At 40.0% G+C, this 12,972-nt stretch overlaps 1 pseudogene; it reads left to right on the top strand.

Moving 5' to 3' along the window:
* The first annotated feature begins 301 nt into the window (after window positions 1-301).
* LOC139737914 (uncharacterized) lies at window positions 302-6,544 on the top strand (annotated as a pseudogene).
* Window positions 6,545-12,972: the final 6,428 nt, after the last annotated feature.

Here is a 12,972-nt window from a genome sequence, read left to right as displayed (position 1 = left end):
CTGGAACGAAACCCATTTTCTAAGCCTCTTTTTCAGCTTCACCCCATGGCCTATAGGGAGCATGGTGTCAACAGTGGTCGAGAGTTTGCTGCAACCAGTGTAGTTACCAGGGCAGCAAGCAGTATAATCTGTCCCGGCATATACAACATACGCACAGAAAACCATCGCCCCTTCTCACCAAGCCAAAGGAAAATCAGTGTAAGCCATTGTTTGACATGTGATATTGTAACATGCTGTGCATCTATTTGCAGTCGAAATCTTTCCTCTCATTCACTACTTCTGAAGTCATCCTTAGCACAAAATGGAGCAAGACAACCCCCTCCCACAGGCACTATCACCGGAAGATGACATGGATGGGTCACCACAAGAAAGTTTGGCTGTCTCAAGTGAAAAGCCACCCATTCCGCATCAGTCGTCCAGAGATCGTGAACCTACGTCAAAAATGGCTGATCTTCAAGATGAGGAACTAGCAAAGAAGGAAAGAAAGTTCTTCAAATGCTATGGCGTATTGAAACTCAAGGTAAAGGGGGCCAGAGAAGCAGTAAAGAAGGAAACTAAGGAAGAATTGATTGATGACATCGTCAAATCTTTGTAAGCAGCTGAACGTGAGATGGTCGAACTGTTCAATGAAATACGCAGCATCAGAATGCCACTGAGGGAAGTAAAGGAATGAATGGATAGAGCAAGTTCCATGGTGAGAAGTTCACTAAACGCACTGGAGGAAGTGTGAGGTTTGCTTGATGGACCCTTTGACCCTGACGATCGAAATCAGATTGCAAAGGAACTCTTGAGGAATGACTACGCAATCTCTGTGTACAGTACCCATGCTTCAAAGAGCAAGGAATGTGGGGCATGTGTATTCACTACGACGTGACAGCAACAAGCTCTCTTACGACTACGTTGTGTCTAATTTCCTAAGACAAGACCTTTGCTTGACACTGACAGTTTGGTTAGTTTTCAGTTTGATTACCAGTTCTGCCATACTAACTGTGACCAGCGCCAACACCCATGCCACAGTATAAACTCAGGGATGCCAGTTAGAATGAAAGAGAAGGCCTGAAATACATCTACATGAAGCTCCTTTGTACACAAAAAAGCCTGAACTTTGAAAATGCCAGGGCCTGAATTCAGGCTTTTGCCTGAAAACTGGCATCCTTGATAAACTGTGTATTTACAACAAGGAGTGCCCCCGGTTTACCTTGCTGAATTCCTGGTGTTCCAACAGCATCATTGGGATCTGTGTAGGACCTTGGACAGAGCAAAGTGGTACTGGTAGCCCTGGAAGGAGATTTGTGTTGGTCTTTGTTGAAAATACGAGCAGTGCATCAAATCAGATGCGATCAAGGCACAAACTTTGTCGGGGCGAGAAACGAATTCCAAGCCGCTCTGAAGGAATTGGACAACAAGAAAATTGAAACGTATCTCGCAGACTGTCAATGCGGGTTCGTCTTCAATGTTCCCCAATCTAGTCATGCTGGCGGGGTATGGGAGAGGCATATTCGTACGATCAGAAGCATTCTGAGAGCCACGATAGACATGTGCCCTGGACGACTCACTGACTCCACCCTGCGCACGTTTTTTCTATCAAGTGATGGCATTTCAAATTTGTGAGAGTTACATGTTAGCTGTGCTACACAGGTGTACTTTGATCTTAGTATTGTCAAAGTGCATATAATACAAACACAGAGGTGAACTTTGAGAATATCATTTCTTGGAGATTGATGTGCAGGTCAAGTTGTATATTCGGACCACTGGGTTTGGATATGGAGTTCTCCTTTGAAAATTACTTATGTGAGTTGTTGGTTTGTTATATTGACATTTCTATCATTGTACATTGTATTTGAGGAAGTAATTTTGGTGGGAGTGTAATGGTTGGCACTCCATATACATTGTACACACAAAAGAATTTTGTCCATGTGAGCATTCCATAACTCCCTTGGATACGCTTCTCTGTACCCAGATCCCCATAGGGTTACACATTTACGCACTTGCTGGGCTGGAACTGTGCATGCAGAACAGTGAAGAAGTTAACAGCTATGGCAGGGTAGTTTGGGGAAACGTCCTCCGTTTTGGAGCTCCCTTCGTCCAGAAGGAAGTTGAAATAACTGAGCAATCTGTTCTAAAAGGGACTGTTGCTATTCGGGATTGTTCCTTAGCAAGCTTAGTGTAAAGCTCCAAACTACAAGTATGGTTGGTCTGCCTTTGAAAGTCTTGATGAACAGGCACAGTGTTCTTATGGCTTACGGCTTTGAGGCTTTATGGCTTTGAGGCTTTGATGGCTTTACATGTGAAGTGGATACAGCTTTGGATAAGGCCTTTGCTGAGGCTTACAACATTTGCAACAGCTCTATGAACATGTCTTCAGGTTACACCACTAGAGAGATACATTGAATATGTGACTAATAAAGACTCAAACAATTTAAACCCGTATATCACATGAGAACTTGTGTATAATTATCATGATTTCAACGGAAGGATTTGTTCAGAGGCAGGCACAATCAGCAAAGAGTCCAAGTCATCGTGGAGCCAGAGCCAGTCCAGCCCCAGCCAGTCCAGGCCGAGCCCAGCAACCCTGCCGTCATTTCTCTTGTGCCCACCCCTGACCCCCATATCATCCCCACACCCCCACGGGGAAAACCAAGGGGAATGCTCGCCATGATGATGACTGACAACAAGAATGATGAAGACGACCCTGACGAGGGCGACGATGCCCAGGAAGTTCAACATGACAGCAACCATGTGGAGAGTGAACCCCTTGCCCTGCACGCGGCCAACAGTGACCCCGCCCCCAGCCCTATCACGCCTCTTCCTTTGCTGCCAGCACACAAGATTTTGGTAACAGGGGTAGAAACAAAAAGCACCAAGTACTACGCTGAGGGAGTGCTCTTATATCCGGAAAAGCAAATTTACAGAGACATATCCAGCAGTTGTGCCCGCCAAGTGGAACCAAAGAGTAAATTGTGACTAAATCACCACAAATTGCCCAAAATTGCCACAATATGTAGGTATGGCACAATGCCCACACTGCGCAGCGGCGGAAATCTGTCATCGCGTGTGCGTGCCTGTATTGGAGGGTAGCTGGGGCTTCCCCTGAAAGTGAGGCTTATATCACTCAACCGCACCGTAATAAAACACACTTTTATTCTTAAATTTATTTCTGCATTTCTTTTTCAATTTTTCTTTTCAATGTCAAGAGTCGCCACCCCCCAAAAAAGATACAAGGTTGTCAATCCAAATGCCCAGCCTGACAAAGCACAATCCCATCTTGATCCCATCTGCTGCCCTCTCAGGCTAAAGGCCAATTTTGTTACACAACCCACCACCTAAATTGAAACGTCCTTGTTTCAATGAAAACAATAAGAAATAGCAAAAATGGTTATGCAATATATAAAAATATACTGAGTTAAATGTATGAAAGCTATACTAACGAACACATTTACATAACGCTTTAAAACCAAATACGGTCCTAAGGCGTATTCATCGCAAAGTAACAAGACATCAATCTTTGGTAAAGATAAATGGCAGGAATGTTTCTGTGTTTTGCATAGCTTCCTACACAAAGACATCAATAACACATGCTCTTCTATAGCTTAACTGTCAAGCTCTTCTTTCTCAAACCCATGAAGAGAAAACAGGAAAGAGAAATTGAAGAACAGATTTGAATTTTGTCCACATCGAAGACTGTTCTTAGACAAAAGTATCAGTCCAGAATTAATGAACTTCAAGGACAATTGAAACTCCCAAGTATGTTGTAAATCAGGCTCTGAAGAGAAAGGAATGGAGCATTAAACTAAAGAACCAGAAGATTCAGTAACTGAAGGCCAGATTGAGAGGAAGTGCATTGGCAAGAGAGCTTTCAGAAGTAAAGGCCAAGCACTTCAAACTCCTAAGGGCACACAAACAGTTGCTGAATGATCGTTTACCCAAGAAAGGGAAAAAAAAAATGGTTCCACCGAGACAGGACAAAAAAGAATTCAAGATCGACTGAGAGAATAGAAAGAGCAGTTGAAGGGTTTAGAGTATGACAATCTCATTCTCAAAGAAGAAGTTGAAGATTTGAAGGATGCCAGTACCATCAAAACAAAAGTCAACCACAAAACCTACTCAGCATTGACAAGAATGACTGTTTTTGACTGCATAGTAAACAAAACGCCAACGGCAAATATTCCTGTCCTCATGAACCAGATGCATCAGCGACATGGTCTCCAGGTAGAAAGTGTTCCTCAGCGAAGTGCAGTGGAGCTTATGGCCCGAGAATTGGGTGCCATTGCTGAGCTTCAGACAGCCGAGATGCTAGTTTCGACTAAAGATGTCACTGTTGCCTTTGGTGTAACCACACAGGAAGAAACTCACATGGACAGTATTCACTTCACCTCCAAAGATGAATGTCTTGTTGCAGCATGTGATGAGTTGGACGGTGGAACCGCAGAAGATTATGCAGAGCGCATTTGTGGTACTGTCGACAATCTACGTGAAACTTATACTTACATCCATGAGGAAGCAGACTTTTAAAACACCTGAGAAAAAATAATCAACAACATCTCCAATGCCTTAAGTGACAGATGTGCTGCAAATCATGCTGCTATAAGGATTGTAAATAGTGAATGGGGAAAATCCTTGAACGAGCTCAATTGTCATTTGCATCCTTTAGACTTAATAGCGTCATCTGCAAGATCAACTCTAAAGAAGCATGAAGAGGCCAGAGGAAGAGTGTATGGGAAAGACTACATTGCTGGCAAACTCATTTTGCAGATGAACAAACTGAGGTACAAAAATGGGAAAGGTGACCCGAAATGGTTTGTTGCCTTTTTAGATGGGAAAGGTATTCCCAGAGGTTTCCTGTCACGCTATAGGGGGAACAGATTGCATATCCTGTTCCACATCAACGGCAAGCTCATTGAACACTACAACAGTTTTGCTACCTTCCTGAAGAGTGGAGTGTCTTGTGGGGGCCATCCTCCATGACTTTACACAACCAACGGCAAGAGTCGAGCTGCAGGTTTTTTGGATTCTTGGAAAGCTCCTTTCAGGACCATGGATGAAGAGATTTTATACACCAAGCCTGACCCAGATCAACCATGTTGATGGCATCAATTTGGTGAAGAATGTAACTGTTGCCCTCAAGAAAGCAGTGGAGAATCCAGGGGATGTAATCCACACCACAAGGAATTTCTTTGGTGAGGAGCTGCTGCTTGATGCCACCCTGACAGAACTCTGTGAACTTCTAGAAGAGCAGCAGTTCAAGCCCATGATGAGCATCTGTCTGGAAGCTGTCATCAATGTGCTAGAGAGGCAGTACGCCAAGTACTTTGCTCTCAATGTTACTGACAAGCTGAGAGAGGAGACCGCATCAGCTAGGTCGCACAACATAGATGCTGAAGAAATCATGGGTATGTTCAGTGCCTCAAAGCAAAGATCCCAAAATGCAACCATGTGCTATCTCTCATGCAGGATGATGGCATGCAAGAACAAGACTGTGGCCTATCTTGACGATCTCCTCGAGCATCAAAGAGAAGACATCCTGTGTAAGGCAGTGAAGTGGGGAAGGCTTCAGGACAGTAATGGATTATCTAGTAACCATGTTATGTTTGATATGTCAAGTCATTTTCAATAAACAAAGATGATTGATTCCCATAACTAGTAACATTTATGAATGTTGACAAATTTACTGCCCAAATTCTAGTGAATAAAAAAAAAAACAGAATTCATGGTTGGATCACATTGAATGGCTCCTATATTTCCATTCTTTTTGGTAAACAACTATGTATCTAACTTATTAACTTAATGAATTAGCATAAAGGTCAATTATTAAAAGATAAAAATGATACTTCCCAAATCCACATGCAGAAATCTGCAAGTGTTGAAAATTTCATTGAGTTGGACAAATGCAGTGTAAGAAAGTTATAGTCTTGCGTTGTTGAATCAAGCATGTATGTCATTTTTATGTTGGAACTTTGTTGAGGACGGACGTGTGCAGATTGAGCTCGCATACTCGTGATCTTTTTATCACCATTTACTGGATCTGTGCAGTCATTTTTATATCTTTGGAAAGTGGAAGTGATCCTCTTCTACAAGGAATCACTGACTGTTAATGTATCCTGTCTGATTTTCGTAAGTTACGTGTTTTATGTTTGATTTTTCGTCATCTTTTGGTCCTAGCTCAACATTATCGCGTTGATTCATAAAAACTTTGCACATGCCCTGAGCGCATCACCAGCAGAATCACGCAATATTAACTGAGTTCACTGTGACGTCACTGGCTTTATGCGGAAGTTGCACTTGCTCTACTGAACTTTGAACTATATTCTGGTATCATATCCATGTGTATGACGATTTTACGCATCTTTCTGTTATCTTCACTGCGTCTGTCTCCTGTAGCAACCCCTTCACCTGTCTCCTACAACAACACTCCCTGGTGTGGACCATCTCTACGCATATTTTTGGTGTCTCCACTGCGTCTGTCACCTATAACAACCTGCGCAACAGCATCACTTCCCTTCTCAACCCGCGTTATCAACACCTTAGCAACGACAGCAGCTACTGATTCTGTTGTGACGTCATCAAGTCATACCCTGAGGAAGACAATGGTCCCGGTATTATGTCGACACTTTTAGCGAGCCACTCTGATACACATGGAGTTAGCTAGCTGTTTAGCATTTGCATTCTTTGCTCTTCTTTTGAGAGAAAGATGCATATGCATTGAACATGGAAACTCTGTACTTCATGCATGCTTATCTCTATGCGATGTGCGTACACATACTGTGAGACAAAAAATACTGCGGAGCTGCTATTCCTTAAGTAGTAACTCTGTGGCAGCTCATCGCATCTCACTCCTGTTATCGGGAGATGTCAGTCCTCACCCTGGGCCCCTTGAGAGAAGGTATACACCGACTGAATTACATGATACACCTACTGCCCGCCAAACCTATGACTGCAACACCCTGCAATCGTTAGCTTCTTCTACCACAGGAAAATGGTGTAAACTGGATGATAATATTTTGGATATAATAACTGATCACGGTATTACAAGGAAAGGAAAGCCTTATTGTGGAGGAAAAAGTATAAAGAGATTGAATAGGCACTATATGACTCACCAGCAGACAAGTTATCCTGCCTCTAGTACATCCAATTCCACAGCAAAGCAAAGTACCGAGCAATGTCGTGAGAAAAAATTTCAGCGTCCTCAGTCAACAAAGAATATCTCCTTCTGCATGATGAATGCAAGATCACTGAAAAATAAACCTGCAGATTTCATGATTGATTTTGCAACTGAGAATGATCTTCATGTCATTGGTGTATGTGAAATGTGGCTGTCGCCAGATGACGTTGCTACAGTTGGCCTTCTTACTCCAAGTGGATTTTTATTCCGACAGGTTCCACGTAAGCACTAGAGAGGCAGTGGTGTTGCAGTACTCATCCGGAGCAATCTGGAACATGAAATCATCAGCTCTTCATGCAACTATAACACCTTCGAGTTGATCCAGATTGAAATTCTGCATAAGACAAGGAATGTTCACCTAATGATAGTATATAGACCTCCTAATCCAAACCAATTCAATGATTTCCTTGAAGAATTTTCTACTCTTCTGGATGAACAACTTCCACGGAGAAGTGACCTCATAGTATCAGGTGATTTCAACATTCAGATGGATCTGCCTTCGCCTAATACCAAGAAGTTCACAGATCTGATGGCTAGTCATTATCTTCAGCAGCATATACAAGAAGCCACCCATTCCCGAGGGCATATACTTGATTTGCTCATGACAAGGCAAGATGATGTGACAACTGTCCAAAATATCAGGGTCTGTGAGGGCATCTCTGACTACGCTGCCATAATGTAAGAAATCAACACTCCTGTCAAAATCTCCTACAAGAAAATGATATCAATCCGGAAAGTGCAGTCAATCAACATTGGTATGCTGCGTGAAGATCCGATGATAGAATCTCTTCCTTTTATTTGCTCAAGTGCTGAAAATGTTGAAAAAGCTATCAGCAATTATAACTCTACTTTGTCGACGGTTCTGGACAAGTACGCCCCTATCCTGAAGCGCTGTATTAACCTTCGCCCAAACACTCCATGGTACAATGAAGAAATTGCAAGTGCGAAAGTGCGTCGAAGGCAATTAGAAAGAAAATGGAGGAAATCGTTGTTAGAGATTGATAGGCAGTTGTATTGTAAACAACGTCAGTATGTCCGTTCACTACTCAGGAAAGCGAAAACTGAATATCACTCTAAACAAGTTAATGACTGTGGAAAAGACACAAAGAAACTCTTTCTGGTTGTAAACAAGCTTCTTGGCAGAAAACAGAAATCCCCTCTACCTGAGCATGATTCTGACAAAAGAATTGGCTAACCAGTTTAATCGGTTTTTCGTCAATAAGATAGCAAATATACGCTTATCCTTACCATGTGTCTGTGTGGTTAAAAGTGAAGCTGAAGTTGCAACTACTTCAAAATTAGACTCACTAAATCCTGTAGTGTCTTGAACTATGAGGGCGCTAGTCTCTTTTTTGTTGAAACATCGTTGAACCATGTGCGCAGTCATGGAGGGATAAGGCTCCCGAGAATAAATGGACACACACATCCAGTATAACGTGTCGGACTGAGTTTGATGTCTCTGTTAACCGTAACAAAACCCATAAAACAACAGGACATCACATAATGGCGACGATTTTGATGTTGACAGTTGTTGAGTTACAGAGTTATGAATGTGGATGTGGTCTAGGAGGTCAAATTGTTGTTGTTAAACTGGAAATGGTTAAATGACAAATGTTATACATGTATAATGAAGCCTCCGGCTAAAAAAAGAAGAGGAGGGATGTAGTGTCTTGAACTATGAGGGCGCTAGTCTCTGTTTCGTTGAACCATCGTTGATCCATGTGAGCAGTCATGGAGGGATAAGACTCCCGAGAATAAATGGACACACACATCCAGTATAACGTGTTGGACTGAGTTTGATGTCTCTGTTAACTGTAACAAAACCCATAAAACAACAGGACATCACAAATCCAACCTCTGTAACTGAGGTTAAGAATATGATTATGAAGTCTCGAAATAAGTTATGTGAATTAGACCCTTTTTGTACGGATCTGATAAAAAATGTGTATCAGTGACTGCCCCTGCCATTACGAGCATAATAAATGTCAGTTTTGCAGCAGGTGTTGTTCCAAATGAATTGAAAACAGCAGTGATATTTCCAACCCTCAAAAGACCTCATTTAGATAAGAACGTGTTAAACAATTATCGACCAATTTCAAACCTGCCATTTGTTAGCAAAGTTATGGAACATGTTTCCTTTTCACGCCTACGAGACTACTTGCAGGAGAATGATTTTCTTGATAGCCACCAATCAGCATATCGCCCTGATCATAGTGTAGAGACATTACTTACTGATCTAACTGATCAGTGTTTGAGACAGATGGATGCTGGGAATATCACTGCAGTTGTTTTACTTGATATGTCGGCAGCTTTTGATACTGTTGACCATTCCATTCTCACCCAGACTCTCAGATCTGTTGGTGTCACAGCACAGGACTTGCATTAGAGTGGTTTCAATCTAATACCTTACCAGCCGTTCACAGTATGTTAAGATCAATGACAGTAACTCTGATCCGGCTGCACTTACCTGTGGTGTCCCGCAAGGGTCTGTAGGTGGACCACTTCTATTCTCACTATATCTTTCAAGGATTAGACACATTTTTGAAAGACATGACATTCAGTATCACTGTTATGCAGATGATATACGAATATTTGTATCTTTTTCACCAACCAGGACTGAACTCTCTGAAGCTGTAAAGTGATTGGAATTATGTATTGATGATGTTAAGGCATGGATGGAAAGAAATGGTCTCAAATTTCATGACAGTAAGTCAGAATTTATTCTGATAGGATCCAAACAGATGTCTAAAGTGAATTCTGGGGGGCATTTCATGAAGGAACTTGTCGGATAAAATATCCGACAAGTCAATTGTATCCAACAAGTTTTGAGAAATTCTTTAGTCTGATTGGCTGATTTCTCTGAACTTGTCGGATATAATTAACTTGTCGGACATTTTATCCGACAAGTTCCTTCATGAAATGCCCCCCTGATACATGTTGTGTTAGAAATGGCAATAATAATATCAAGCCTTCGAACAAAGTTCGTAATCTTGGTGTTGTTTATGATGCAAATCTGACATTCAAAGACCACATTTCATATGTATCCCAATCTGTAAGATTTCATTTGCGTAACCTGGGCTCAATTCGGAGATATTTAACTAGATCAGCAGCAGAAAAAACTGATGCATGCTCTTATTTCGTCTCGTCTAGATTTCTGCAATTCTCTGTTTTGCAGCCTTCCACAAAAAGAACTCAGTAAACTGCAACGTCTTCAGAATCTATTGTGCCGCTAGATTACTTACTTTCAAGAAGAAATTGTGCCGCTAGATTACTTACTTTTAAGAAGAAAACTGTGCATACTACTCCGATACTTTGGTCCTTACGCTGGCTTCCTGTAGAAAAACGTATTAACTTCACGATTCTTCTTCTTGTTTACCGTACATTCCACAAATTTGCCCCTGTCTACTTTCAAAATACTCTTCATCTTCACCAACCACCACGTAATCTCCGTTTATCAAACTCGCTAAAATTACAGGTACCTCGAATCAAGCATAATTGGGGGGACCAGGCTTTTTCATATATGGGTCCAAAACTATGGAATGGCCTACCAAAATCTCTTAGAGAAGCATCTTCCATTGATGGTTTCAAAAAGAATCTCAAGACATATATTTTCAATTTCAATTTTTTCAATATTTTTCAATATTTTTCAATATTTTTTCAAATTTTTCAATATTTTTCAATATTTTCAATATTTTCAATTTCAAGACATATATTTTCTAATTAATTCCAAATTTTCTTTGAATGTTAGTACTTGTATGTTCACTCTTTAGGTTTACCGTATCTCCTCCGAGGACTCGCATGTCGAGTTGTTCTCTTTTCACCGTTATTCAAATCATACTACTACACTATTGTCAACATTGTTAAATCAACTGTTCTTACATCTGCAGAATGTGGTTGTCTGTATATCACTATTAATGTATTGAGAAGATTCTGTTAGGGCACCAGGTATTTTTGCCTTTCATTTTTGTTTCTCTTTATTTTGGTCCTACGTTGCATCCGTGCTCCTCATCTTTACACTCTGTTCAGAATTTGGGACCTACGCTTAACAAGCTCGCTTTTAAGTAGGTTCCGTCATATTTCTTTAGCGTTATACATAGAACCAAACGTACGATGATTGACCACTATATGTTTTATATTCTTACATTAATTTACTGTACATCCAAGCCGGATATTATGATTCACTATGTTTTTATTATATTTGCTGTACATTCCTTCATTGAGAAGTATGAAAATAAATTGAAATTGAAATTGAAATTGAATTTAAATTGACAATATTGTATACCTGTATGTATAGTATGTGTACGTATATAGGCCTATTGTTTGTTGGTTTATTGTCTTATTATTTTCTGTGATACTGTTGTAATGTGACACAATATGTACTCTGTTCCATAGCACCTTGAGTATCTTTTTTAGATAAAAATGTGCGCTTTATAAGAGTCTCTCTATTATTATTATTATTATTAATTAACTTAATCAATTATTGTTTTTTTTGTTAATTTTTTGTTAATTGACTTTGCTTAAAAATTCCAGTCAATTAAGATAAAACGGATCCAAATTTTAATATCTACATATGTTGAAATTAATTCATTGAATTTGGATAAGTAATTAGAAAGTTTGTAGAGTTTTACAAAATTAATTACTTAACTTAATCAATTTGATTGAATATTATAAGTCATTTGAGATAAAAGAATACTTCCTATTTCCAAATACTGAAATCTACAATTGTTGAATATTGCATTGACTTTAGACAAATAATGGGTAAGATGCATAGCATAGGCTTGTTTTTTAAATCAATTGCATATCTAATTAACTTAATTCTGTTAAATATTCAAATCAATGAAGACGAACAGGACACTTCCCAAATCCAAATGATGAAATCTACAAATGTTTAAAATTTGACTGAAATTGGATAATACGAAAGATGAAAGGGTATATGTTTTCATTTACATATTTGCTAATATTCCTTATCACACATTCATAAAATGCACGACATCTGACATGAGCAAAGAAACAAAAACATAGGGCCTACACTATAGCCGAATCAGTAATCAGTGTTAACCCTAAAAAGACTGGGGGGGGGGCCTAAAAGGCCCCCCCCTCGACATTTCGCGCGATTACTCAGCAACACGCAATGCTCTCGCCGCGATGCTCTATGACTTTTTTCTTTCGAGTTTCCCGCACATTTTGACACCAAATTTGTGACGCCCAGGGATACGGTTCTGAAGTTACATAACTTTTTGTACATGCTCGTGAGACCGAAAATGGCTCAAAAATGTGATTTTGTGTACAAAGTCAATACAAATTGAGTTTTATCACATGGTTCATATAAATATGCTTATTTTTACTCTCAATGGCTAAAATCAATTTGTTTTAGTAGTATTATGCTTCAAAAAGGGTCTGCCACAAATTTTGCTGAAAAAATCAACAAAAACAAAAGGTCAAAAAAACAAAGAAATACATAAGAAATTCTTAAAACAATAAAATAAATAAGAAATTGATTTTGATACCGAATTTTTTTTCAAGTACATTTGCTAAGAATGCTACAAAGAAGTAGCCGAGAATTGGATTTCGGGTGGCGACAAAAGTTACAGTTGAGTCAGAGTGGTACACAGAAATGTATGGACAGATTCACCTGATGAAGCGAGTAGTTGAGACCACCTACCCGGAGACCGTACCTGCATGTAGTGAAGAGTGATATGTTGTAATTTGGACGATGTTACCCTATCGATGCACAGATTGGATTTGTAAATAACACTTGATTAATTCTGATTGTATTGTATATACGAGGGAGCATATCTGTAATGGTGCAGAAA

This window comes from Diadema antillarum, unplaced genomic scaffold (assembly GCF_040938485.1).
Source record: "Diadema antillarum isolate AM-2024a unplaced genomic scaffold, OU_Dant_1.0 seq00000715_RagTag, whole genome shotgun sequence".
In the NCBI taxonomy this organism is placed as follows: domain Eukaryota; kingdom Metazoa; phylum Echinodermata; class Echinoidea; order Diadematoida; family Diadematidae; genus Diadema; species Diadema antillarum.
Note: the sequence above shows the minus strand (reverse complement) of the source record. Positions and strands in the feature narration are given on the sequence as shown.